Genomic DNA, 24,590 nt, shown 5'->3' on the forward strand with positions numbered 1-24,590 from the left:
AGCTCAGGCCCAGCAGAAGGCATGGTACGACCGCTCTGCCCGCAGCCGCTCGTTCCTCGTGGGGCAGAAAGTCCTGGTGTTAAAGCCACAGCGGCAGAATAAGCTGCAGGCGTCCTGGCAGGGCCCTTATCGGGTGGTAACCCAAGTGGGAGAAACCACCTATGTGGTCGTCAGCTGTACCGACACCAGGATTCAGCGGACGTTCCATGTCAACATGCTCAAGGCCTACCACGAGCGCCCGGAGACGGTGTCGGCCATCTGCGCTCCAGCCACCGAGGAGGCAGAACAGTTTCCCCTGATAGAGCTTCCTGGGATAGATAGTCAGCCCTCAGGGGTAGCGCAGGTGCAGCTGGGGGAGGAGTTGGGACCCCATAAACAGGCACAGGTTAGGCAGCTGCTCCAAGACCGCCAAGAGATCTTTTCTGCCCTCCCCGGCTATACCAGCCGGACCGTGCACCAAGTAGAAACCCCCGGCCAGAGACCCCTCCGGCAACCAGCATACAGACTCCCGGAGGCAGTACGCGAACCCATGCGGGCTGAAATCCGGGAAATGCTGGAGCTGGGGGTGATCGAGCCCTCGGCCAGTCCCTGGGCATCGCCCGTAGTCCTGGTCCCCAAAAAGGACGGTACCACTCGGTTTTGCGTCGACTACCGGAGGTTAAACGAATGCACCATCACTGATGCTTACCCCATGCCCCGAGTCGACGAGCTGTTAGACAAGATCTCCCAGGGCCATTTCTTGACCACCGTCGATCTGTGCAAGGGGTACTGGCAGATTCCCCTTGCAGAGGAGGCGACCCCGAAGTCGGCCTTCATCACCCCGTTCGGCCTGTACCAATTCCGGGTCATGCCGTTCGGGATGAAGAACGCTCCGGCCACCTTTCAGCGGTTAATCGATCGCCTCCTCGATGGCCTACAGGAGTTTGCTTGTGCGTACCTGGACGACATAGCCATATACAGCCAGACCTGGGAGGAACACCTCCACCATCTGGGGGTGGTATTAGATCGAATCAGGGACGCCAACCTGACCCTTAAACCGGAAAAATGTAAAATAGGGATGTCCGAGGTGCAGTACCTCGGCCACCGGGTCGGCTGTGGGACCCAGCGACCAGAACCCGCCAAGGTAGAAGCCATTCTAGAATGGCCCACCCCCGTGACCAAGATCCAGGTCCTCGCCTTCTTGGGCACCGCGGGGTACTACAGGAAGTTTGTCCCCCACTACAGCGACCTCGCCAAACCCCTGACAGACCTGACCAAGAAATCCCTACCCCGCCAAGTCCTGTGGTCCCCAGAGTGTGAAGCAGCCTTCCAGAAGCTGAAAACCGCCCTAACCCAAGCCCCCCTCTTAGCAGCTCCGAATTATAACAAACGTTTTATCGTCCATACAGACGCCTCAATGTTCGGACTGGGAGCCGTGCTAAGTCAAGTGGGGGAGGACGGGGGGGATCATCCGGTGGCGTACATCAGCCGCAAACTCTTACCCCGGGAGGTGGGATACGCCGCGGTGGAGAAGGAGTGTTTGGCCTTGGTCTGGGCCCTGAGGAAATTTCAGCCATATGTTTACGGGCGGTCCTTCACCGTTATGACCGACCACAATCCACTGGTGTGGCTCAACCGGGTGGCAGGGGAAAACGGACGCCTGTTGCGCTGGAGCCTGGCCCTCCAACCATTTAATTTTACGATCCAGTACCGGCCCGGGTCTCAGAATGGGAATGCTGATGGACTATCGCGGTAATGTGCCCGGGAACCCGGAGACCTGAGCTCACCGACTCCCCCTATTCGACCCGTTGGGGTCCAACCGTGTCCGTCGGACTTTATTGGGGGGGAGAAATGTCACGAAACGGCCCTGAGCGCGCCGTCCAGCGGGCCACGTGACTAATAACTCAGACAATTTGAAAGACCATTTTCCTTCCTTTTATATTTCGGTTGTGCGTTTAAGTGTATGGACATCTTATTTCGTGCTAGATTGGGTTACTGGTGGTGTGCTTTTAAATGTACTATTTTTTCCCTTTGTTGTAAGGATTGGAATGGCCTGGTTGAAATGCAATTGTATGCTAATTACTGTGTACCTCACCTCTCCAGGGCTGTAAGAAGGCCATCTGTATGCAAATCCGATGGTCTGATTCAAGCCTGGACATGTCTAGGGTTACATAAGGCTTGCAATGTGTGTATAAATGCATGTGCCCAAGACCCTAAATAAATCAGTCAGTCCCTGTTTCAAGTCATACAGCAACGTCTGGTGAGTGATTCCAGGGCGCAACACATTGTACCAAGAAGGCCGGGCCACTCGGGCTGATCTCCACCGTGGGTGCCCCATCCCCTCCGCAGACGTCCGAGACATCACCAACCAGGGGGTCAGATAGGAGCAGGACCGCAGGCGGACACACCATTCCGTCACAATTAGGTGGTGACCTTTCCCCTTTTCCTAGTTTTCAGACCTGATACCTTGTCTCTCCCTCTTGTGTTTGGTGTGGAGTTCCCCTCCCGCACCACGCCGTGACACTAGCACCCAATCCTTATCATCCCCATCCAACTACCACCCGCTCTTTATTCCCAAACAACTATCACCCACTCAATAACATCTCCCAACCAACTACCACCCACTCCTTATCATTCCCCATCCACCTACCACCCACTCCTTACCCCCAAACAACTACGAACCACTCAATATCATCCTCCAACCAACTAGCATCCACTCCTTATCATCCCCCATCCAACTAGCACCCACTCCTTATCATCCCCCATCCAACTAGCACCCACTCCTTATCATCCCCTATCCAACTAGCACCCACTCCTTATCATCCCCATCCAACTAGCACCCACTCCTTATCCCCCATCCAACTAGCACCCACTCCTTATCATCCCCATCCAACTACCACCCACTCCTTATCATCCCCCATCCAACTAGCACCCAATCCTTATCATTCCCATCCAACTACCACCCAATCCTTATCATCCCCCATCCAACTAGCACCCACTCCTTATCATCCCCATCCAACTAGCACCCACTCCTTATCATCCCCTATCCAACTAGCACCCACTCCTTATCATCCCCTATCCAACTAGCACCAACTCCTTATCATCCCCATCCAACTAGCACCCACTCCTTATCATCCCCTATCCAACTAGCACCCACTCCTTATCATCCCCTATCCAACTAGCACCCACTCCTTATCATCCCCTATCCAACTAGCACCCACTCCTTATCATCCCCTATCCAACTAGCACCCACTCCTTATCATCCCCATCCAAATACCACCCACTCCTTATCATCCCCATCCAACTAGCACCCACTCCTTATCATCCCCATCCAACTAGCACCCACTCCTTATCATCCCCTATCCAACTAGCACCAACTCCTTATCATCCCCATCCAACTAGCACCCACTCCTTATCATCCCCTATCCAACTAGCACCCACTCCTTATCCCCTATCCAACTAGCACCCACTCCTTATCATCCCCATCCAAATACCACCCACTCCTTATCATCCCCATCCAACTACCACCCACTCCTTATCATCCCCATCCAACTAGCACCCACTCCTTATCATCCCCCATCCAACTAGCACCCACTCCTTATCATCCCCCATCCAACTAGCACCCAATCCTTATCATTCCCATCCAACTACCACCCAATCCTTATCATCCCCCATCCAACTAGCACCCACTCCTTATCATCCCCATCCAACTAGCACCCACTCCTTATCATCCCCATCCAACTAGCACCCACTCCTTATCATCCCCTATCCAACTAGCACCCACTCCTTATCATCCCCTATCCAACTAGCACCCACTCCTTATCATCCCCATCCAAATACCACCCACTCCTTATCATCCCCCATCCAACTACCACCCACTCCTTATCATCCCCATCCAACTAGCACCCACTCCTTATCATCCCCCATCCAACTAGCACCCACTCCTTATCATCCCCCATCCAACTAGCACCCAATCCTTATCATTCCCATCCAACTACCACCCAATCCTTATCATCCCCCATCCAACTAGCACCCACTCCTTATCATCCCCATCCAACTAGCACCCACTCCTTATCATCCCCATCCAACTAGCACCCACTCCTTATCATCCCCTATCCAACTAGCACCCACTCCTTATCATCCCCTATCCAACTAGCACCCACTCCTTATCATCCCCATCCAAATACCACCCACTCCTTATCATCCCCCATCCAACTAGCACCCACTCCTTATCATCCCCATCCAACTAGCACCCAATCCTTATCATCCCCTATCCAACTAGCACCCACTCCTTATCATCCCCTATCCAACTAGCACCCACTCCTTATCATCCCCATCCAACTAGCACCCACTCATCATCCCCTATCCAACTAGCACCCACTCCTTATCATCCCCTATCCAACTAGCACCCACTCCTTATCATCCCCATCCAACTAGCATCCACTCCTTATCATCCCCCATCCAACTAGCACCCACTCCTTATCATCCCCATCCAACTAGCACCCACTCCTTATCATCCCCATCCAACTAGCACCCACTCCTTATCATCCCCTATCCAACTAGCACCCACTCCTTATCATCCCCTATCCAACTAGCACCCACTCCTTATCATCCCCTATCCAACTAGCACCCACTCCTTATCATCCCCATCCAACTACCACCCACTCCTTATCCCCATCCAACTAGCACCCACTCCTTATCCCCTATCCAACTAGCACCCACTCCTTATCATCCCCATCCAACTACCACCCACTCCTTATCATCCCCATCCAACTACCACCCACTCCTTATCATCCCCATCCAACTACCACCCACTCCTTATCATCCCCATCCAACTACCACCCACTCCTTATCATCCCCATCCAACTAGCACCCACTCCTTATCATCCCCCATCCAACTAGCACCCACTCCTTATCATTCCCATCCAACTACCACCCAATCCTTATCATCCCCCATCCAACTAGCACCCACTCCTTATCATCCCCATCCAACTAGCACCCACTCCTTATCATCCCCCATCCAACTAGCACCCACTCCTTATCATCCCCATCCAACTAGCACCCACTCCTTATCATCCCCTATCCAACTAGCACCCACTCCTTATCATCCCCATCCAACTAGCACCCACTCCTTATCATCCCCCATCCAACTAGCACCCACTCCTTATCATCCCCCATCCAACTAGCACCCAATCCTTATCATTCCCATCCAACTACCACCCAATCCTTATCATCCCCCATCCAACTAGCACCCACTCCTTATCATCCCCATCCAACTAGCACCCACTCCTTATCATCCCCTATCCAACTAGCACCCACTCCTTATCCCCTATCCAACTAGCACCCACTCCTTATCCCCTATCCAACTAGCACCCACTCCTTATCATCCCTATCCAAATACCACCCACTCCTTATCATCCCCCATCCAACTAGCACCCACTCCTTATTCCCATCCAACTACCACCCACTCAATATCATCCCCCAACCAACTACCACCCACTCCATATCATTCCCCATCCACCTACCACCCACTCCATATCATTCCCCATCTACCTACCACCCACTCCATATCATTTACCATCTAACTTCCACCTTCTCCTTTACACCCACATCCAGCTACCTCCTGTCACGAAATCGGCTCGTGACCAACGCAGATAGGCCCTGGGCTATAGGAGTTGTCACCAGTGAGCAGTTTATTGAAGGTCACAGGAAGCTGCAGATAAAGCTACAGATATTCCAAGTTTCCATATTAAAGCAAATCAAGGAGGAGAGAACACCTCAGCTTGTTCTCACACCCCAACATCTGACTACTACCCCCAGTCTCAGAGATATGGAGAAACACATCCCCCTCCCCTGTCTGTACTATCACTAGCAGGGGTCAGGGTTGCCCCCGCAGAGAGGAATGCTGTGAAGCACGGTCAGACCACCGAGACCCTTGTAAGAGTAAAGTTCCCAAACCTGACATTTCCTGAGGGTCACAGAGGTCATCAGCATACCTTATCTCTGGTACGAGGGAGATGTAAAGACCATCGCTACAACCCCCAATATCCAATACAGCACTCACTGACTAATAGAAGAGGCACAGTGACCAGATATAAACAAGGTTATAGGAATATGACCCCGTCCACTGTGACACCACGCACTCCCCAAGACCAGTCTATCCACCTTCTCATTGTGTGGTCCTACCTCTGTCAGATGAGGGTTGGGGTTGAAGCCGCACTGGTTGCACACTTCGCTGCGACACTGGGTGCACGTGTTAAAGTTTGGCTGATTTGGAGAGGAGGTGAGGTCTGTCGTGTTGCATATAGGGCAGACCGTGCTGCTAGGGAGAGGGGCGATCTGCGGCACTGAGTAGGGCGAGGTTGGAGTGGTGCCTCTGTCTGGAGATGCCAAAGGTGATCTTCCAGTGCGGTGTCCTTTACTTTCAACCTGCAGCGTCCTCCTGGAGACGTCAGAGGAGGGCTGGGATGGAGAGACATGGCTTTTAACTTCTTTTGTGCTTTCAGGGGTTTGTCTAAATGTCTGAGGAGTGGAACTCTGTCCGGCCAAACGTCCAGGATTCTCCAACCTCCCGGGAGCACTGGAAGAAAAGAGAGGAAACCACATCAACCATGCAATACACAGAACAGACACAGGGGGCAGCAACACTGCACTGACACAGCAAGTAAAGGGGAACTCCCCCAAAATCCCACAGTGAGTGCATCCCTGGGGTCACCTATGTACCTGCCATACAGACAGAGATCCACACACCTTATACCACAGGTTGTCACAGCCCCGCCCCCTGCTGATGACATCACTGACATAATGACCTTATACTACAGTAACATCTATTCATCTATTACTACTGACAACCTGCCTGTATATCATGTCTGAGAGGTTGTCACAGCCCCGCCTCCTGTTACTGACAGATGTTGTCACAGCCCCGCCCCCTGCTGATGACATCACTGATATAATGGCCTTATACTACAGTAACATCTATTCATCTATTACTACTGACAACCTACCTGTATATCATGTCTGAGAGGTTGTCACAGCCCCGCGCCCTGTTACTGACAGAGGTTGTCACAGCCCCGCCCCTCTTACTGACAGAGGTTGTCACAGCCCCGCCCAATGTTACTGACAGAGGTTGTCACAGCCCCACCACCTGTTACTGACAGAGGTTGTCACAGCCCCACCGCCTGTAACTGACAGAGGTTGTCACAGGCCACGCCCCCTGTTATTGACAGAGGTTGTCACAGCCCCGCCCCCTGTTACTGACAGAGGTTGTCACAGCCCCGCCCCCTGTTACTGACAGAGGTTGTCACAGCCCCGCCCCCTGTTACTGACAGAGGTTGTCACAGCCCCGCCCCCTGTTACTGACAGAGGTTGTCACAGCCCCGCCCCCTGTTACTGACAGAGGTTGTCACAGCCCCACCACCTGTTACTGACAGAGGTTGTCACAGCCCTGCCCCTGTTACTGACAGAGGTTGTCACAGCCCCGCCTCCTGTTACTGACAGAGGTTGTCACAGCCCTGCCCCTGTTACTGACAGAGGTTGTCACAGCCCCGACCCCTGTTACTGACAGAGGTTGACACAGCCCTGCCCAATGTTACTGACAGAGGTTGTCACAGCCCCGCTTCCTGTTACTGACAGAGGTTGTCACAGCCCCACCACCTGTTACTGACAGAGGTTGTCACAGCCCCACCACCTGTTACTGACAGAGGTTGTCAATTTTTAATTAAAAAAACAGCAACAAAGTATTTCCAGTTTCCATATTTCCGGAGCGGTGAGCTGATTACAGTGCGGTACATTAATAACGCTGTTATTATAGGGGGGTGTAATGGTTATTATAGGGGGGCTATATGGGTCATTATGGGGGGATGTATGGGTTATTAAAGGGGGATGTATGGGTATTATAGGGGGGATATATGGGTTATTATAGGGGGGATGTATGGGTATTATAGGGGGGATGTATGGGTTATTATAGGGGGGATGTATGGGTTATTATAGGGGGGATGTATGGGTATTATAGGGGGGATGTATGGGTTATTATAGGGGGGATGTATGGGTTATTATAGGGGGGATGTATGGGTTATTATAGGGGGGATGTATGGGTATTATGGGGGGGATGTATAGGTATTATAGGGGGGGTGTAATGGTTTTTATAGGGGGATGTATGGGTTATTATAGGGGGATGTATGGGTTATTAAGGGGGGATGTATGGGTATTATAGGGGGGGGATGTATGGGTATTATGGGGGGGTGTAATGGTTTTTATAGGGGGATGTATGGGTTATTAAAGGGGGATGTATGGGTATTATAGGGGGGGGATGTATGGGTATTATAGGGGGGATGTAATGGTTTTTATAGGGGGATGTATGGGTATTATAGGGGGGGATGTATGGGTATTATAGGGGGGGTGTAATGGTTTTTATAGGGGGATGTATGGGTTATTAAAGGGGGATGTATGGGTATTATAGGGGGGGATGTATGGGTATTATAGGGGGGATGTAATGGTTTTTATAGGGGGATGTATGGGTTATTAAAGGGGGATGTATGGGTATTATAGGGGGGGTGTAATGGTTTGTATAGGGGGATGTATGGGTATTATAGGGGGGGGGATGTATGGGTATTATAGGGGGGTGTAATGGTTTTTATAGGGGGATGTATGGGTATTATAGGGGGGGTGTAATGGTTTGTATAGGGGGATGTATGGGTTATTATAGGGGGGATGTAAGGGGTGCTCCTTGCCTGGGGGGAGATGTTATGGATGGTGTGCAGGATTTGGGCTTCATACGTTGCTCTCTGTGCCGTCCTCGGCTGTCAGCATTTAACCTCTTACACTTCAGATCAATGGCATCACCCACTGCATGTATTGGGAGCTGTGACGACTGAAATCACATGAGACGTAGCGAGAAAGGTCCACAGCAAGAGTAGAAGCTCTGGGTGGTGCGCATGGACACCAGGAGGGCACAATGCAGGCAAGCCTAAAGCCCAGGTCTATACCCTGGAGAGGTCAGAAGTTGGTGACCTAAGGTGATACACAGACTGTAGGGGCAGGGGTGCCAGTGACCTCCAGGGGTGTCCGCAGACTCCCAGCAATGGACATGGGTGCAGGTGACATATGTACAGCACTCAAGGTGCATGGTGAAAATACACACGTATAATCGCTCTGACGCTGACTTGACTAAGCTTTCCAGGACCTGCTGGACCAATAGCAAGGACGCCGGGAGGATGGGTGCATTGATTCTGTGAGAGGGGCTGGAGGAACATTAGATCATTGAGAAGAAATCTGCAGAGAGAGGGAAATGTGAGCGCATTTCATCATGTTCTCATCTGTATTACATGTCATGGTGACCAGGAGCTCCAGCTTCTCCAGTGCAGCCCAGCAAGAGGAACAAAGCCCATCACAACTGGGCAGATTATGAGCACCATGAAAGATGAAGATTACAGGTCAAGGGTAAATGTGTACAGTCATGAAATGTCTGCGCAATCCATATGGGGCATGTCAGACCATGTTTGTAGTGGGCCCCCTATGGCCAGCCTGGATGTAACATGTTATGTCTCCCACTCATTCCCTGTTGTTATATGGCATCAACATATTCCACCGTACCAACACAGTCAAAAATCTAAGTCTCCTAGTTTGAGGGTGATTGTCCATGAGCAGTTATCATACTACAGTGGGTACCAGGACAGTGGGTACCCTTCTTCTCAGCTCCCTCCAGAACAAACAATGTGCACCTTCTCAGCTCCCTCCCAGACAATGGATGTGCACCTTCTCAGCTCCCTCCCAGACAATAGATGTGCACCATCTCAGCTCCCTCCCACACAATGGATGTGCACCATCTCAGCTCCCTCCCACACAATGGATGTGCACCATCTCAGCTCCCTCCCACACAATGGATGTGCACCTTCTCAGCTCCCTCCCAGACAATGGATGTGCACCTTCTCAGCTCCCTCCCAGACAATGGATGTGCACCTTCTCAGCTCCCTCCCAGACAATGGATGTGCACCTTCTCAGCTCCCTCCCAGACAATGGATGTGCACCTTCTCAGCTCCCTCCCAGACAATGGATGTGCACCTTCTCAGCTCCCTCCCAGACAATGGATGTGCACCTTCTCAGCTCCCTCCCAGACAATGGATGTGCACCTTCTCAGCTCCCTCCCAGGCAATGGATGTGCAACTTCTCAGCTCCCTCCCAGGCAATGGATGTGCACCTTCTCAGCTCCCTCCCAGGCAATGGATGTGCACCTTCTCAGCTCCCTCCCAGACAATGGATGTGCACCTTCTCAGCTCCCTCCCAGGCAATGGATGTGCAACTTCTCAGCTCCCTCCCAGGCAATGGATGTGCACCTTCTCAGCTCCCTCCCAGGCAATGGATGTGCACCTTCTCAGCTCCCTCCCAGACAATGGATGTGCACCTTCTCAGCTCCCTCCCAGGCAATGGATGTGCAACTTCTCAGCTCCCTCCCAGACAATGGATGTGCACCTTCTCAGCTCCCTCCCAGACAATGGATGTGCACCTTCTCAGCTCCCTCCCAGACAATGGATGTGCACCTTCTCAGCTCCCTCCCAGACAATGGATGTGCACCTTCTCAGCTCCCTCCCAGACAATGGATGTGCACCTTCTCAGCTCCCTCCCAGACAATGGATGTGCACCTTCTCAGCTCCCTCCCAGGCAATGGATGTGCACCTTCTCAGCTCCCTCCCAGGCAATGGATGTGCAACTTCTCAGCTCCCTCCCAGACAATGGATGTGCACCTTCTCAGCTCCCTCCCAGACAATGGATGTGCAACTTCTCAGCTCCCTTCAGAACAATGTATACACCTTATCAGCTCCCTCCCAGACAATGGATGTGCACCTTCTCAGCTCCCTCCCAGACAATGGATGTGAACCTTCTCAGCTCCCTTCAGAACAATGTATACACCTTATCAGCTCCCTCCCAGACAATGGATGTGCACCTTCTCAGCTCCCTCCCAGACAATGGATGTGCACCTTCTCAGCTCCCTCCCAGACAATGGATGTGCACCTTCTCAGCTCCCTCCCAGACAATGGATGTGCACCTTCTCAGCTCCCTCCCAGACAATGGATGTGCACCTTCTCAGCTCCCTCCCAGGCAATGGATGTGCACCTTCTCAGCTCCCTCCCAGGCAATGGATGTGCAACTTCTCAGCTCCCTCCCAGGCAATGGATGTGCAACTTCTCAGCTCCCTCCCAGACAATGGATGGGCACCTTCTCAGCTCCCTCCCAGACAATGGATGTGCAACTTCTCAGCTCCCTTCAGAACAATGTATACACCTTATCAGCTCCCTCCCAGACAATGGATGTGCACCTTCTCAGCTCCCTCCCAGACAATGGATGTGAACCTTCTCAGCTCCCTTCAGAACAATGTATACACCTTCTCAGCTCACTCCCAGACAATGGATGTGAACCTTCTCAGCTCCCTCCAGAACAATGTACACCTCATCTCCCTCCAGAACAATGTACACCTTCTCAGCTACCTCCCAGACAATGGATGTACACCTTCTCAACTCTCTCTAGGACAGTGGGAATGCTTATTCTCAACTCCCTCCTGGTCAGTGAAAGAGCATATTCTCAACTATCTCCAAAACAGTGGATGTGCATCTTTCCAGCTCACCACAGGAGAGTGGATGTGCACCTTCCCAACCCTCTCCAGGAAAGTGAATGTGCATATTCTCAACTCTCTCCAGAACAGTGGATGTGCATATTCTCAACTTTCTCCAGAACAGTGGATGCGCATATTCTCAACTCTGTACAAGTAGTACAGTGGAGGCTGTCCGCCAATGTTCCCCTGCTTACCGCCACGGTCCCGGGCTCCGTGTTCAGCGGTGATCTGCTGCAGGTGTTGCTATTCACCGCTGCAGTCCTGGAGTCTGTCTTTGCTGGCATAGTTTGTCCTGGAATTCACTCCATGGTTTCCTTCCAGGCCTCCAGCCTTGACCACAGCATGCTTGCTGCTTGTTTTCTGTAGCACTTCCTTAAGGGCTGGCACGCATCATTTCCTGTGATTTATTGGTTAGATCATGTGACCTTCGCTGACCAATCCTATCGCTCCTTCACATATATAAGTGGCTTAGCCTCCTTCCCAGGTGCTTGAGCGTCAAGGTCCTTGTGTTCTGCAAAGGTTGCTGATATTTCTGCTTGTGTTTCTGTACTCCGCTACAAGTCTGATCCCTGCTTGCCTTGATTCTCCTGTTGCTGACGCGGATTGCCTGACCTGTGCCTGTACCATCTGCCCTGACCTATTGCTTGTTTGTCTTCACCTCTACCTCACCCTTCGGTCCTGCACTGTTGCTCCTGGTTACGACTCGGCTTGCTGACTACGTCTGTACCTATGGTACCTCACTCTGGTACCTCCTGGTACATCTGGACCAGCTGCCACGTGTGCCAATCCTTTTCAAGAGGAAGCGACCTAGTGTTCCCCTCGGGAAAGTCTATTCCCACCATCACGGGTACTGTGAAGAACAAGGGGCTAACTTAGACAATGCCGTTAGAGGAGGTAGGACACAGGGCACATAGGGTTCACAACTGCTGGTTGTAACAGCGGATGTACTAGCGGGCGTATCCACCAAGACAGTGGATGTACGTACTCTCAAATCACTCCCAGACAGTGGAGCTCTCTACAGGACAGTGGATGTGCATAGCTTCCCTGCTCTCTACAGGACAGTGGATGTGCATAGCTTCTCAGCTCTCTACAGGACAGTGGATGTGCATAGCTTCCCTGCTCTCTACAGGACAGTGGATGTGCATAGCTTCCCTGCTCTCTACAGGACAGTGGATGTGCATAGCTTCTCAGCTCTCTACAGGACAGTGGATGTGCATAGCTTCTCAGCTCTCTACAGGACAGTGGATGTGCATAGCTTCCCTGCTCTCTACAGGACAGTGGATGTGCATAGCTTCTCAGCTCTCTACAGGACAGTGGATGTGCATAGCTTCTCAGCTCTCTACAGGACAGTGGATGTGCATAGCCTCACGGCTCTCTACAGGACAGTGGATGTGCATAGCTTCCCTGCTCTCTACAGGACAGTGGATGTACATAGCCTCACGGCTCTCTACAGGACAGTGGATGTACATAGCTTCCCTGCTCTCTACAGGACAGTGGATGTACATAGCTTCCCTGCTCTCCTCAGGACAGTGGATGTACATAGCTTCCCTGCTCTCTACAGGACAGTGGATGTGCATAGCTTCTCCTCTCTCTACAGGACAGTGGATGTGCATAGCTTCCCTGCTCTCCTCAGGACAGTGGATGTACATAGCTTCCCTGCTCTCCTCAGGACAGTGGATGTACATAGCTTCCCAGCTCTCTACAGGACAGTGGATGTGCATAGCTTCCTTGCTCTCTACAGGACAGTGGATGTGCATAGCTTCTCAGCTCTCTACAGGACAGTGGATGTGCATAGCTTCCCTGCTCTCTACAGGACAGTGGATGTACATAGCTTCCCTGCTCTCTACAGGACAGTGGATGTGCATAGCTTCCCTGCTCTCTACAGGACAGTGGATGTACATAGCTTTCCTGCTCTCTACAGGACAGTGGATGTACATAGCTTCCCTGCTCTCTACAGGACAGTGGATGTGCATAGCTTCCCTGCTCTCTACAGGACAGTGGATGTGCATAGCTTCCCTGCTCTCTACAGGACAGTGGATGTGCATAGCTTCCCTGCTCTCTACAGGACAGTGGATGTGCATAGCTTCCCTGCTCTCTACAGGACAGTGGATGTACATAGCTTCCCTGCTCTCTACAGGACAGTGGATGTGCATAGCCTCACAGCTCTCTACAGGACAGTGGATGTACATAGCTTCGCAGCTCTCTACAGGACAGTGGATGTACATAGCTTCCCTGCTCTCTACAGGACAGTGGATGTGCATAGCCTCACAGCTCTCTACAGGACAGTGGATGTACATAGCTTCGCAGCTCTCTACAGGACAGTGGATGTACATAGCTTCCCTGCTCTCCTCAGGACAGTGGATGTACATAGCTTCCCTGCTCTCTACAGGACAGTGGATGTGCATAGCTTCACAGCTCTCTACAGGACAGTGGATGTGCATAGCCTCACAGCTCTCTACAGGACAGTGGATGTGCATAGCCTCACAGCTCTCTACAAGACAGTGGATGTGCATAGCTTCCCTGCTCTCTACAGGACAGTGGATGTGCATAGCTTCCCAGCTCTCTACAGGACAGTGGATGTACATAGCTTCTCAGCTCTCTACAGGACAGTGGATGTGCATAGCTTCCCTGCTCTCTACAGGACAGTGGATGTGCATAGCCTCACAGCTCTCTACAGGACAGTGGATGTGCATAGCTTCCCTGCTCTCTACAGGACAGTGGATGTGCATAGCTTCCCAGCTCTCTACAGGACAGTGGATGTGCATAGCTTCCCAGCTCTCTACAGGACAGTGGATGTGCATAGCTTCCCTGCTCTCTACAGGACAGTGGATGTGCATAGCTTCCCAGCTCTCTACAGGACAGTGGATGTGCACAGCTTCCCAGCTCTCTACAGGACAGTGGATGTGCACAGCTTCCCTGCTCTCTACAGGACAGTGGATGTGCATAGCCTCACAGCTCTCTACAGGACAGTGGATGTATATAGCTTCCCTGCTCTCTACAGGACAGTGGATGTGCATAGCTTCCTTGCTCTCTACAGGACAGTGGATGTGCATAGCTTCTCAGCTCTCTACAGGACAGTGGATGTGCACAGCTTCCCTGCTCTACAGGACAGTAGATGTGCATAGCCTCACAGCTCTCTACAGGACAGTGGATGTACATAGCTTCGCAGCTCTCTACAGGACAGTGGATGTACATAGCTTCCCTGCTCTCCTCAGGACAGTGGATGTACATAGCTTCCCTGCTCTCTACAGGACAGTGGATGTGCATAGCTTCTCTGCTCTCTACAGGACAGTGGATGTGCATAGCTTCCCTGCTCTCTACAGGACAGTGGATGTGCATAGCTTCCCAGCTCTCTACAGGACAGTGGATGTGCATAGCTTCTCAGCTCTCTACAGGACAGTGGATGTGCACAGCTTCCCTGCTCTACAGGACAGTAGATGTGCATAGCCTCACAGCTCTCTACAGGACAGTGGATGTACATAGCTTCGCAGCTCTCTACAGGACAGTGGATGTACATAGCTTCCCTGCTCTCCTCAGGACAGTGGATGTACATAGCTTCCCTGCTCTCTACAGGACAGTGGATGTGCATAGCTTCCCAGCTCTCTACAGGACAGTGGATGTGCATAGCTTCTCTGCTCTCTACAGGACAGTGGATGTGCATAGCTTCCCTGCTCTCTACAGGACAGTGGATGTGCATAGCTTCCCAGCTCTCTACAGGACAGTGGATGTGCATAGCTTCTCAGCTCTCTACAGGACAGTGGATGTGCACAGCTTCCCTGCTCTACAGGACAGTAGATGTGCATAGCCTCACAGCTCTCTACAGGACAGTGGATGTACATAGCTCCGCAGCTCTCTACAGGACAGTGGATGTACATAGCTTCCCTGCTCTCCTCAGGACAGTGGATGTACATAGCTTCCCTGCTCTCTACAGGACAGTGGATGTGCATAGCTTCTCTGCTCTCTACAGGACAGTGGATGTGCATAGCTTCCCTGCTCTCTACAGGACAGTGGATGTGCATAGCTTCCCAGCTCTCTACAGGACAGTGGATGTGCATAGCTTCTCAGCTCTCTACAGGACAGTGGATGTGCACAGCTTCCCTGCTCTCTACAGGACAGTAGATGTGCATAGCCTCACAGCTCTCTACAGGACAGTGGATGTACATAGCTTTCCTGCTCTCTACAGGACAGTAGATGTGCATAGCCTCACAGCTCTCTACAGGACAGTGGATGTGCATAGCTTCCCTGCTCTCTACAGGACAGTGGATGTACATAGCTTTCCTGCTCTCTACAGGACAGTGGATGTACATAGCTTCCCAGCTCTCTACAGGACAGTGGATGTGCATAGCTTCACAGCTCTCTACAGGACAGTGGATGTGCATAGCCTCACAGCTCTCTACAGGACAGTGGATGTGCATAGCCTCACAGCTCTCTACAGGACAGTGGATGTGCATAGCTTCCCTGCTCTCTACAGGACAGTGTGCATAGCTTCCCAGCTCTCTACAGGACAGTGGATGTGCATAGCTTCCCTGCTCTCTACAGGACAGTGTGCATAGCTTCCCAGCTCTCTACAGGACAGTGGATGTGCATAGCTTCCCTGCTCTCTACAGAACAGTGGATGTGCATAGCTTCCCTGCTCTCTACAGGACAGTGGATGTGCATAGCTTCCCTGCTCTCTACAGGACAGTGGATGTGCATAGCTTCCCTGCTCTCTACAGGACAGTGGATGTACATAGCTTCACAGCTCTCTACAGGACAGTGGATGTGCATAGCTTCCCTGCTCTCTACAGGACAGTGGATGTGCATAGCTTCCCTGCTCTCTACAGGACAGTGGATGTGCATAGCTTCCCTGCTCTCTACAGGACAGTGGATGTGCATAGCTTCCCTGCTCTCTACAGGACAGTGGATGTGCATAGCTTCCCTGCTCTCTACAGGACAGTGGATGTGCATAGCTTCCCTGCTCTCTACAGGACAGTGGATGTGCATAGCTTCCCTGCTCTCTACAGGACAGTGGATGTGCATAGCTTCCCTGCTCTCTACAGGACAGTGGATGTGCATAGCTTCCCTGCTCTCTACAGGACAGTGGATGTGCATAGCTTCCCTGCTCTCTACAGGACAGTGGATGTGCATAGCTTCCCTGCTCTCTACAGGACAGTGGATGTGCATAGCTTCCTTGCTCTCTACAGGACAGTGGATGTGCATAGCTTCTCAGCTCTCTACAGGACAGTGGATGTGCACAGCTTCCCTGCTCTCTACAGGACAGTAGATGTGCATAGCCTCACAGCTCTCTACAGGACAGTGGATGTGCATAGCCTCACAGCTCTCTACAGGACAGTGGATGTGCATAGCTTCCCTGCTCTCTACAGGACAGTGGATGTGCATAGCTTCCCTGCTCTCTACAGGACAGTGGATGTGCATAGCTTCCCTGCTCTCTACAGGACAGTGGATGTGCATAGCTTCCTTGCTCTCTACAGGACAGTGGATGTGCATAGCTTCCCTGCTCTCTACAGGACAGTGGATGTGCATAGCTTCCCTGCTCTCTACAGGACAGTGGATGTGCATAGCTTCCCTGCTCTCTACAGGACAGTGGATGTGCATAGCTTCCCTGCTCTCTACAGGACAGTGGATGTGCATAGCTTCCCTGCTCTCTACAGGACAGTGGATGTGCATAGCTTCCCTGCTCTCTACAGGACAGTGGATGTACATAGCTTCCCTGCTCTCTACAGGACAGTGGATGTACATAGCTTCCCTGCTCTCTACAGGACAGTGGATGTGCATAGCTTCCCTGCTCTCTACAGGACAGTGGATGTGCATAGCTTCCCTGCTCTCTACAGGACAGTGGATGTGCATAGCTTCCCTGCTCTCTACAGGACAGTGGATGTACATAGCTTCCCTGCTCTCTACAGGACAGTGGATGTGCATAGCCTCACAGCTCTCTACAGGACAGTGGATGTACATAGCTTCGCAGCTCTCTACAGGACAGTGGATGTGCATAGCTTCTCCTCTCTCTACAGGACAGTGGATGTGCATAGCCTCACAGCTCTCTACAGGACAGTAGATGTGCATAGCTTCCCTGCTCTCTACAGGACAGTGGATGTGCATAGCCTCACAGCTCTCTACAGGACAGTGGATGTGCATAGCCTCACAGCTCTCTACAAGACAGTGGATGTGCATAGCTTCCCTGCTCTCTACAGGACAGTGGATGTGCATAGCTTCCCTGCTCTCTACAGGACAGTGGATGTGCATAGCTTCCCTGCTCTCTACAGGACAGTGGATGTGCATAGCTTCTCAGCTCTCTACAGGACAGTGGATGTGCATAGCTTCCCTGCTCTCTACAGGACAGTGGATGTGCATAGCTTCCCTGCTCTCTACAGGACAGTGGATGTGCATAGCTTCCCTGCTCTCTACAGGACAGTGGATGTGCATAGCCTCACAGCTCTCTACAGGACAGTGGATGTGCATAGCCTCACAGCTCTCTACAGGACAGTGGATGTGCATAGCTTCTCAGCTCTCTACAGGACAGTGGATGTGCATAGCTTCTCTGCTCTCTACAGGACAGTGGATGTGCATAGCTTCCCTGCTCTCTACAGGACAGTGGATGTGCATAGCTTCCCTGCTCTCTACAGGACAGTGGATGTGCATAGCTTCCCTGCTCTCTACAGGACAGTGGATGTGCATAGCTTCCCTGCTCTCTACAGGACAGTGGATGTGCATAGCTTCCCTGCTCTCTACAGGACAGTGGATGTGCATAGCTTCCCTGCTCTCTACAGGACAGTGGATGTGCATAGCTTCTCATCTCTCTACAGGACAGTGGATGTGCATAGCTTCCCTGCTCTCTACAGGGCAGTGGATGTGCATAGCTTTCTCTGCTCTCTACAGGACAGTGGATGTGCATAGCTTCCCTGCTCTCTACAGGACAGTGGATGTGCATAGCTTCCCTGCTCTCTACAGGACAGTGGATGTGCATAGCTTCTCATCTCTCTACAGGACAGTGGATGTGCATAGCTTCCCTGCTCTCTACAGGGCAGTGGATGTGCATAGCTTCCCTGCTCTCTACAGGACAGTGGATGTGCATAGCTTCCCTGCTCTCTACAGGACAGTGGATGTGCATAGCTTCACTGCTCTCTACAGGACAGTGGATGTGCATAGCTTCCCTGCTCTCTACAGGACAGTGGATGTGCATAGCCTCACAGCTCTCTACAGGACAGTGGATGTGCATAGCTTCCCTGCTCTCTACAGGACAGTGGATGTGCATAGCTTCCCTGCTCTCTACAGGACAGTGGATGTGCATAGCTTCACAGCTCTATACAGGACAGTGGATGTGCATAGCTTCCCTGCTCTCTACAGGACAGTGGATGTGCATAGCCTCACAGCTCTCTACAGGACAGTGGATGTGCATAGCTTCTCCTCTCTCTACAGGACAGTGGATGTGCATAGCCTCACAGCTCTCTACAGGACAGTGGATGTGCATAGCTTCCCTGCTCTCTACAGGACAGTGGATGTGCATAGCTTCCCTGCTCTCTACAGGACAGTGGATGTGCATAGCTTCCCTGCTCTCTACAGGACAGTGGATGTGCATAGCTTCCCTGCTCTCTACAGGACAGTGGATGTACATAGCTTCCCTGCTCTCTACAGGACAGTGGATGTACATAGCTTCCCTGCTCTCTACAGGACAGTGGATGTGCATAGCTTCCCTGCTCTCTACAGGACAGTGGATGTGCATAGCTTCCCTGCTCTCTACAGGACAGTGGATGTGCATAGCTTCCCTGCTCTCTACAGGACAGTGGATGTACATAGCTTCCCTGCTCTCTACAGGACAGTGGATGTGCATAGCCTCACAGCTCTCTACAGGACAGTGGATGTACATAGCTTCGCAGCTCTCTACAGGACAGTGGATGTACATAGCTTCCCTGCTCTCCTCAGGACAGTGGATGTACATAGCTTCCCTGCTCTCTACAGGACAGTGGATGTGCATAGCTTCACAGCTCTCTACAGGACAGTGGATGTGCATAGCCTCACAGCTCTCTACAGGACAGTGGATGTGCATAGCCTCACAGCTCTCTACAAGACAGTGGATGTGCATAGCTTCCCTGCTCTCTACAGGACAGTGGATGTGCATAGCTTCTCTGCTCTCTACAGGACAGTGGATGTGCATAGCTTCCCTGCTCTCTACAGGACAGTGGATGTGCATAGCTTTCCTGCTCTCTACAGGACAGTGGATGTGCATAGCTTCCCTGCTCTCTACAGGACAGTGGATGTGCATAGCTTCCCTGCTCTCTACAGGACAGTGGATGTGCATAGCTTCCCTGCTCTCTACAGGACAGTGGATGTGCATAGCTTCCCTGCTCTCTACAGGACAGTGGATGTGCATAGCTTTCCTGCTCTCTACAGGACAGTGGATGTGCATAGCTTCCCTGCTCTCTACAGGACAGTGGATGTGCATAGCTTCCCTTCTCTCTACAGGACAGTGGATGTGCATAGCTTCCCTGCTCTCTACAGGACAGTGGATGTGCATAGCTTTCCTGCTCTCTACAGGACAGTGGATGTGCATAGCTTCCCTTCTCTCTACAGGACAGTGGATGTGCATAGCTTCTCTGCTCTCTACAGGACAGTGGATGTGCATAGCTTCCCTTCTCTCTACAGGACAGTGGATGTGCATAGCCTCATAGCTCTCTACAGGACAGTGGATGTGCATAGCTTCCCTTCTCTCTACAGGACAGTGGATGTGCATAGCCTCACAGCTCTCTACAGGACAGTGGATGTGCATAGCTTTCCTGCTCTCTACAGGACAGTGGATGTGCATAGCTTTCCTGCTCTCTACAGGACACGAGGACAGAAGATGAGCATCATCTCAGCAACCTCCAGGAAAGAACACATCTTAAGCCTCTCTTATGTACATCCAGTGACCAGTGGCCCAGTTATACTTCGGTTCCTTTACTGCCCAGGTCCCCATTACTGGAACAGATGTAATTGGGACTCCTGCACTGAAAGCTGACCCCCAGCCTGAGGACTCCACCTCCCTACCCCCTACTCTCCTGCCATCATGGTTCACATATTGCTGATGATGTCCTAGGGAGTTTAATCAGCTTTGAGGAGCAGCTTTGGCTGCTGATCACAGTCCTGTCGTACGTGCGGATAATTCACAGCGGAGAGCGACCAGCAATGAAATCGGCTCTGCTATGCCTGACAGCCGCCATTAGAAGAGGCAGGCATGGAGCGCTCCTCACAATGCTGATCCATCTCCAGGGGCCATCGCTGAACCCAAGAAACCTGGTCAGTCACCAAGGGAGGTTCAGGGCAGTCACCACCAGACAGGAGGCCGGAGAACTGCTCAATACACCTAATCTGCAGACTCTGCATCTAGACCAACTATAGGGATGATCATAACAAGTCAATCATCGATGGATCCCATGTGGATCCTGGATCAAGAGCCACTCAACTAGGATCACGTGCTTGCCTCATTGAAAATTGTGGCAGAGCCTGGAGACCTTGGGAAGGCACATCGCTCCCCGCTTCACGCCCGATCTACGTATGTGAATCTGTCCACACTGCACGAGGGTGGCTCGGTGCTGGACCGCTGGAGCAGGACACGGGTGTATGGGCAGAGACTGGGCAGATTTAAAGACAACACAATATTGCCGCAGTATCATGTGTGTCCAGTCATAATGGGAAAATACATTTTAATAGGATACAAAAAACGTGGTGTGAACAGAGCTCTGCAATCAGCTCAGGGCTCCCCACATCCAGCAGTGAAGTCTCCACGACCTCCAGATACAGACAAATGACCCTCATGTCACCCACTCTCCTTCTCCATGACATGGACCAGCTCCACTAGAAGACAACCCGACTACTCCACCCGCAGACCCAGAGGAGCAGTCGGACACAGAAGGAGCTGACATGTGGAGAATCCCGTCAGCTGCACGAGCCATCAAATAAGCAAAGGGTTAACGGGCCGATCATGTAACGCCAGTGCCGCCATCTCCACCTGCTCTCTGCCCAGTCACATTCTGAGCCACGATTAACCTCCCGCACTCACATGTCCTGCTCATCACGCTGCGTCCTGACATGACCCTGTCCTGACACGGAGAGAGTGGAGTCCCCCGCGCTCCAGATCCTCCTCCACTACCAGCTCCACCACTCACTCTAATTACACCTTCATCCACCCCGCTCCTCCTAGTTACTCCGCCATCCAACCCGCTCCTCCACTACCAGCTCCACCACTCACTCTAATTACTCCATCATCCACCCCGCTCCTCCTAGTTACGCCGCCATCCAACCCGCTCCTCCACTACCAGCTCCACCACTCACTCCAATTACTCCATCATCCACCCCGCTCCTCCTAGTTACTCCGCCATCCAACCCGCTCCTCCACTACCAGCTCCACCACTCACTCTAATTACTCCATCATCCACCCCGCTCCTCCTAGTTACTCCGCCATCCAACCCGCTCCTCCACTACCAGCTCCACCACTCACTCTAATTACTCCATCATCCACCCCGCTCCTCCTAGTTACTCCGCCATTTACTCCGCCATCCAACCCGCTCCTCCACTGCCAGCTCCACCAGTCACTCTAATTACTCCATCATCCACACCGCTCCTCCTAGTTACTCCGCCATCCAACCCGCTCCTCCACTACCAGCTCCACCACTCACTCTAATTACTCCACCATCCACCCTGTTCCTCCTAAATACTCCACCAGTCACCCCGCTCCTCCTAGTTACTCCGCCATCCAACCCGCTCCTCCACTACCAGCTCCACCACTCACTCTAATTACTCCATCATCCACCCCGCTCCTCCTAGTTACTCCACCATCCAACCCGCTCCTCCACTACCAGCTCCACCACTCACTCTAATTACTCCATCATCCACCCCGCTCCTCCTAGTTACTCCGCCATTTACTCCGCCATCCAACCCGCTCCTCCACTGCCAGCTCCACCACTCACTCTAATTACTCCATCATCCACACCGCTCCTCCTAGTTACTCCGCCATCCAACCCGCTCCTCCACTGCCAGCTCCACCACTCACTCTAATTACTCCATCATCCACACCGCTCCTCCTGATTACTCCACCATCCAACCTGCTCCTCCACTACCAGCTCCACCACTCACTCTAATTACTCCATCATCCACACCGCTCCTCCTAATTACTCCATCATCCACACCGCTCCTCCTAATTACTCCATCATCCACACCGCTCCTCCTAATTACTCCATCATCCACACCGCTCCTCCTAATTACTCCACCAGTCACCCCGCTCCTCCTGATTACTCCACCATCCAAACCGCTCCTCCACTACCAGCTCCACCACTCACTCTATTTACTCCATCATCCACACCACTCACTCTAATTACTCCATCGTCCACACCGTTCTTCCGAAATACTCCACCAGTCACCCCGCTCCTCCTGATTACTACACCATCCAACCCGCTCCTCCACTACCAGCTCCACCACTCACTCTAATTACTCCATCATCCACACCGCTCCTCCTAGTTACTCCACCAGTCACCACGTTCCTCCTGGATACTCCACCATCCAACCCGCTCCTCCTAGTTACTCCACCAGTCACCCCTCTCCTCCTGATTACTACAACATCCAACCCCCTCCTCCACTACCAGCTCCACCACTCACTCTAATTACTCCATCACTCACCCTGCTCCTCGCAATTACTCCACCATCTACCCCTTTCCTCCTAGTTACTCCACCATCCACCCCGCTCCACCACTGCCAGCTCCACCACTCACTGTAATTACTCCACCATCCACCCTGCTTCTCCTAGTTACTCCACCATCCAACCCGCTCCTCCACTACCAGCTCCACCACTCACTCTAATTACTCCACCATCCACTCCGCACCTCCTAGTTACTCCACCATCCACCCCGCTCCTCCTAGTTAATCCACCATCCACCCTGCACCTCCTAATTACTCCACCACTCACCCTGCTCTTCCTAATTAATCTACCATCCACCCAGCTACTCCTAATTACACCACCATTCACTTCGCTCCTCCTCCACTGCCAGCATTACCACCCACCCAACTTCTCCTTGTTACTCCACCATCCATTCCACTCCTCCTAGTTAATCCACCATCCACGTCGCTCCTCCTAGTAACTCCACCATTAACGCTGCTCCTCCTAGTTACTCCACCATCCACTCCGTTCCTCCTAGTTACTGCAACACTCACCCTGCTCCTTCTAATTACTCCACCACCCACCCCGCTCCTCCTAGATACCACACCATCTACCCTGCTCTTCTGAGATACTTCACCATCAACCCCGCTCCTCCTAGATACTACACCATCCACCCCGCTCCTCCTAGTTACTGCACCACTCACACTGTTCCTCCTAATTAACCCACATTCCAGTCTGCTTCTCCAAGTTACTCCACCATTAACCCTGCTCCTCGAAATTACTCCACCACCCACCACGCTCCTCCACTGCTGGCTCCACCACTCACTCTAAATACTTCACCAGTCACCCCGCTCCTCCTAATTACTTCACCATCCAACCCACTCCTCCACTACAAGCTCCACCACTCACTCAAATTACTCCACCATCCACACCACTCCTCCTACTTACTCCACCATCCACCCAGCTCCTCCACTGCCAGCTCCACCATTCACTCTAATTACTCCACCATCCACACCGCTCCTCCTAATTACTCCACCATCCACCCTGCTCCTCCTAGTTACTCCACCATCCAACCCGCCCCTCACTATCAGCTCCACCACTCATTCTAATTACTCCACCATCCACTCCGCTCCTCCTAGTTACTCCACCATCCATTCCGCTCCCCCTAGTTACTCCACCATCCACCACTCACTCTAATTACTCCACCATCCACCCCACTCCTAATTACTCCACCAGCCACCCTGCTTCTCCTAATTACTCCACGATCCACCCCGCTCCTCCTAGTTACTCTACCATCCACCACTCACTCAAATTACTCCATCATCCACCCCACTCCTCCATATTACTCCACAAGTCACCCTGCTCCTCCTAAGTACTCCACCA

The sequence above is a fragment of the Bufo gargarizans genome, chromosome 10 (assembly GCF_014858855.1).
Source record: "Bufo gargarizans isolate SCDJY-AF-19 chromosome 10, ASM1485885v1, whole genome shotgun sequence".
NCBI classification, from domain to species: Eukaryota; Metazoa; Chordata; class Amphibia; order Anura; family Bufonidae; genus Bufo; species Bufo gargarizans.